Raw genomic sequence first — 5,219 nt, forward strand, 5'->3', positions numbered from 1 at the left:
GAGGCCAGTTCCTGAGGCCTCTCTATCAGTTCTCTGCTTCATGTCAGTGTGTTCCGTTCTTGTCTTGGAGCACCAGGTTGAAGTCTGGTCCCTCTTTCCCTGTGGAGACAAAATCAACACCCTCCCCCTGTGTAGGTTAATGCCCTGTTCCCCTGGCTACCCATGTCTTCCTCCCCCCTTCCTTTTTAGTGGACTACCATATGTATCCCATATGTACCCCTGAGTTTAGTCTGGCCCCTGCCATATTACCTGGACCTCACCCCAGGGACGTATGTATACAGTAGCTTCTTCCCTAAGCCCCTTTTGAACTTTTTGAGCTTACCTCAGTGGACTCATGTAGTACTTGCCCTTTTGTGCTTGGCTTACTTCACTTAGCATGATTTCCTCCACTTCTTCCCACGCAGCCATGTGCTTCATGCGTTCATCACTGCTTTATAGGGATGTGTAATACTCCATTCTGTGTATGTACCAGAGGTTTTTAACCCATTCATCTGTTGATGGAAATTTGGCTTGTTTCCACCTCCTTGCAATTGTGAACTGTTCAGCACATTTTTAATGCAATTTCTGTGGTAAAATTAGGTGCCTCAGCTGATATCCTGGTTGGCTTATACTCGAGTATATACGGTAATTGTTTCCTTTTTCAAAACTAGAAATAAAGCCATATCATACTTGATAAAGAATAACTTCACATGATTAAAAAATCCCAAACCAAACTCACTGCCATAGAGTGGATGTTGACTCATGGCACAGCTATACTATAGGACAGGACAGGACTGCCCTGTGAGATTATGGGACTGTAACTCTTTACCACGGAGAAAGGCAGGTCTTTCTCCCAATGAGCCACTGGTGGTTTCTAACCGCGAACCTTTCAGTTAAAGCAGCCCAGTGTGTCAGCGCTACAACCCCAGAGCTGTGATTAGGAAATTTTAAGTGTGCCTGTTTTACAGAATGTCTGATGAGTTGGTGATGTCCTCATGAATTCCTTATATTAAAATGGATTCTATTATAGAACAAACTCTTTGCATATAAATAGATTTTAAAGGTTCTTTTCATAAACCAGGTTTGTTGTAGTATTTTTCCTGGGTTTGATATGTCTTATATTGAATGTAAAGGTAGCAGAACACTTCCCCGTTTATTGAATAAGAGAAGTGAATGTCCAGTATCAAAATCAACACTTTATTGTTCATTATATCTTAGCTTGAGTATGATTGTCTCATTAAAGAAATGTTCCTATTTAAATGTATCATAAAATTTTTGTTAATATATTAAAGTGTGCTTATTATGCCTTGAAATAAAACACATTTTTTTTCTTTTTTAATTTTACAATGGGAAGTAATGGGCATTTTTGTTTAATTGCACTAGTTTCTTTTGCCATGTTTCCAAAGCACTTTATCATAGGCATTTAGAGTAGTTCCAACAAATATATACCTTGGATATTTTCTAATGTAAAATACATAATTTAAACACACACTCATATATAACAATTTAAACACACTCAAACATATGCATCACTTTCAATAGTCACGATGCATGGACCTTATTGATTTGGACTTTGTGTGAACACCTGTGTGGACAGGGCTGCTGTGAGGCAGAAGGCCCATGCACTTTCCACTGGGGATACCTCTTGGGAATGCAGCCTGGGTCCTACCCAGCTATCACTGCCTTCTCCACTAAGCCAACTGCAGGTTAAGTCCAGCTCATCTGTAAGAACCTGAGCGGGCTGAGGGTGGAGGGGGCCAAAGACTGGGGCTCCCAGGGCTAGGCCTTTCCATCAGTGCCCTCCAAAGTCATACTGGGGAAGACACGGGGCTAGAATCACTGAGTTCCAGTAGTTGAGGACAACTGGTATTGGGAGTTCGGTCCTCCCGATCTTGGGCCCTATTCCTCAGCCACCATCCTAGCTCACCACCCCTTTCCTCCGCACCTCCTGGGAGGTGTGGTGATTTTGATTAGTGCAGCTGGAAGGAAAAACGAAGTACTCAGGGCCACTTCTTTCCCTTCTCTATTTAAATTGAGCACCTCTGGGCCTCAAGTACAGCCCCTGATTCTCTACACCGTACATTTTAGAGCAAACTGCTCAGCCAGCCTAGGTCTTGGTGGCTTAGTGGCTTAGGGTTGGCTGTGATCTGCAAAGTAGCAGTTCTTTCTAAACCACCAGTCCCTCCACAGGAGAAAGACAGGGCAGGGCGCTCTAGTCCCATAAACAATTACTATGAGTCAGCATCGATCCGATGGTAGTGAGTTTCATTTCCTTTATTGTCCTGGCTCAGATCAGCACTGTCTGTGATGGGGAAGACACTAAACTCTAATCCTGAGTTTCAATAGAAGGAAGACCCTTGAAACCCACACGCTAACTCCTTAGAGCTCTACTTCATAAGAAAGAGACTTGAGTTTTCCCAAGGTCCACAGTCTTTCCTCTTGTTGCAGAATTGTTTCAGAGTGCAGGAAGGAAGGAAGAGTGCTTATAAATCAGCAAAGTCATTTCCTCCCAAGGCCTACTCATAAGTGGGAGCTGACTTTTTATTAGCGCCTTTATTTTGCTGAAATGAGGTTGAGTCACATTAAGAAGTAAAATATTGTTAAGGTCTGCAAAAGAGATTGTACAATTCCAAATTGTATTTCTTGCCACATTTCTCATTTTTCATAAATTTCAACCATGGGCTCAAACATCGAAACGATTGTAAAGAGGCACAGACAATGCTTTGTCTACTGTACATAGGGCTGCTATGGGTCAGAACCAATTCCTTTATACCTGACAAAACATCACAGTGCTTTTATAGTATCATAACAAGTATCACAGGAATGGCTACATAATTTACAGGTCTAAGTGCACAGCCCTGTAAAAGTCAGACCTTGTGTGGTCTAGGCTGTAGGTTTCCTTCCAGTGTGAGGGGAAAGTATCCTAAATGATCATTGTTACCCAGGAGGTAAACATTGAATTAAATACATGTTACACAGAAATATGCTGAGGAAATGGCGTGGAGGTCACATCTGATATCCTCTGGTCACACAAAACACAAAACGAAGCTCACTGCCATGAGTCCATGCTGACCCATACTGACCCCCTGTGGGTTTCCAAGACTGTAACTGCTATGGGAGTAGAAAGCCCAGTCTTTCTTCCACGGAGCTGCTAGTGGTTCCAAACCGCCAATCCTGTGGATCACAGCTCAGTGTGTAATCACTACACCACCAGGATCTTCTGACCACACAACGGAGAAGGAAAAGCCAACGCCACTCCTGCTCAAAGCCTATTGCCACAAGACAGAGGTCTGACGGGCCTCTACTCTCCACCCTCCTTTACCCTCCTCTGACCCCAATCATCCCTCGTATGGTACTCTGCTTCTCCCCTGGGTTTGATCATTCATTGCAGTGGCCAGAGAGAACTCACTGACAACACTCAGTATTATGGGCTTTATTAGGGAAACTAACAGGTTACAAAATGGTAAGAATACAGCTCTTGTGCCCGTCTACAGTGCCTCTTCCCAGCCATACTGAAGGTATGTCTCTGAGGGTCACTGACATCTCTGCCACGTGGTCCCTTTTCCCCCAACAAACAAACAAATAAACAAACTGCCATAAAGTTGATGTTGTTGCATAAGTGATCCTTTGGGCAGGGTAGAACTGCCTCTGTGAGTTTCCAAAACAGAAACTCTTTACCGGAGTGGGAAACCTCTTCTTTCTCCCTCGGAGTGACTGGTAGTTTTGAACTGCTGACCTTGCAGTCAGCAACGTGGTGAGTAATCACTCACACCCCTCAATCTTCTCCACAGTCCTGGAAGCCTGATGCTGTATCTCAAGCTCTAGGCACTGCTCCTCTGCCCTGGCTCAGGGTCTCCACATGGCTCCTCTGCTCTGTCTCGTGACCTTGATCTCTGTCTACCATTTTAGACAAGTATGTCACACATGCTCCACTGATTGATTTTCTTTCCTGATGGCCATGGGATTCTCTCTCCTGCTTCTGAGATAGCTGCCTTATACCTAGATGAATGCCCAAACTGATGAAATTCCCTTTGTTGGTTGTTCACATGCCCTGTGTGCATGGATAGAAGAGCCATTTTTAAGTAATTTCCTTTCACCACACATGTACACAGACATAATCACATTCTATACTAACCAAGAATAAATACTAATATATAGAAACAGGATAATTCTAACACACAAAGAAGATACGTGTTTTCTCTAGCTATTTGATGAACCTCAAAGTGAAGTCAGCACTTTATACTAACTTTCCAAATACTATGCAGAACTATATATATGACTTTCTTACTGTCTCACTCAAACACACTCACTGCCTCACTCACTTTCACTGCCTCACTCACTGTCTCATTCACTGACTCTCACTGTCTCATTCACTGTCTCATTCACTCCCTGCCTCACTCCCTGCCTCACTCTCACTACCTCACTCAGTGACTCACTCTCACTCACTCAGTCTCACTCTCACTGTCTCAGTGCCTCAGTCAGTGACTCACTGCCTCACACACACTCTCACTCTGTCTCACTGCCTCATTGCCTCACTCTCACTCTTTCAGTGCCTCACTCTTACTCACTGTCTCACTCTCTTACTGTCTCATTCACTGACTCTGTCTCATTCACTCACTGTCTCTCACTGTCTCTCAGTCTCATTTACTCCCTGCCTCACTCACTCACGGCCTCACTCTCTCAGTGCCTCAGTCAGTGATTCACTCTCACTCACTCACTTCCTGACTCTCTCACTGCCTCACTCTCACTCACTGCCTCACTCTCACCCTCTCACTGTCTCACTCACACGCATTCACTGTCTCACTCACTCACTGCCTCACTCTCACTGTCTCACTGCCTCACTCTCTCACTGTCTCACTCACTCACTGTCTCACTCACTGTCTCACTGCCTCACTCTCTCACTGTCTCACTCACTCACTGCCTGATTCTCACTCTCACTGTCTCACTCAGTGTCACTCATTCACTGCCTCACTCTCACTCTCTCACTCACTCACTGTCTCACTCAATGTCTCATTCACTGACTCTCACTGTCTCATTCACTCCCTGCCTTACTCTCTGCCTCACTCATTCACTGTCTCACTCTCTCATTCACTCACTGTCTCATTCACTGACTCTCACAGTTTCACTCACTCACTGCCTCACTCACTCACTGCCTCATTCTCACTCTCTCACTGTACTCACTCACTGTCACTCATTGTATTAGTCTAGGTACTTTGGAGAAACAAATCCACAGCAACTCA

The sequence above is a fragment of the Echinops telfairi genome, unplaced genomic scaffold (genome assembly GCF_000313985.2).
Source record: "Echinops telfairi isolate 266 unplaced genomic scaffold, ASM31398v2 ScPeMD7_9;HRSCAF=40, whole genome shotgun sequence".
Taxonomy (NCBI): Eukaryota; Metazoa; Chordata; class Mammalia; order Afrosoricida; family Tenrecidae; genus Echinops; species Echinops telfairi.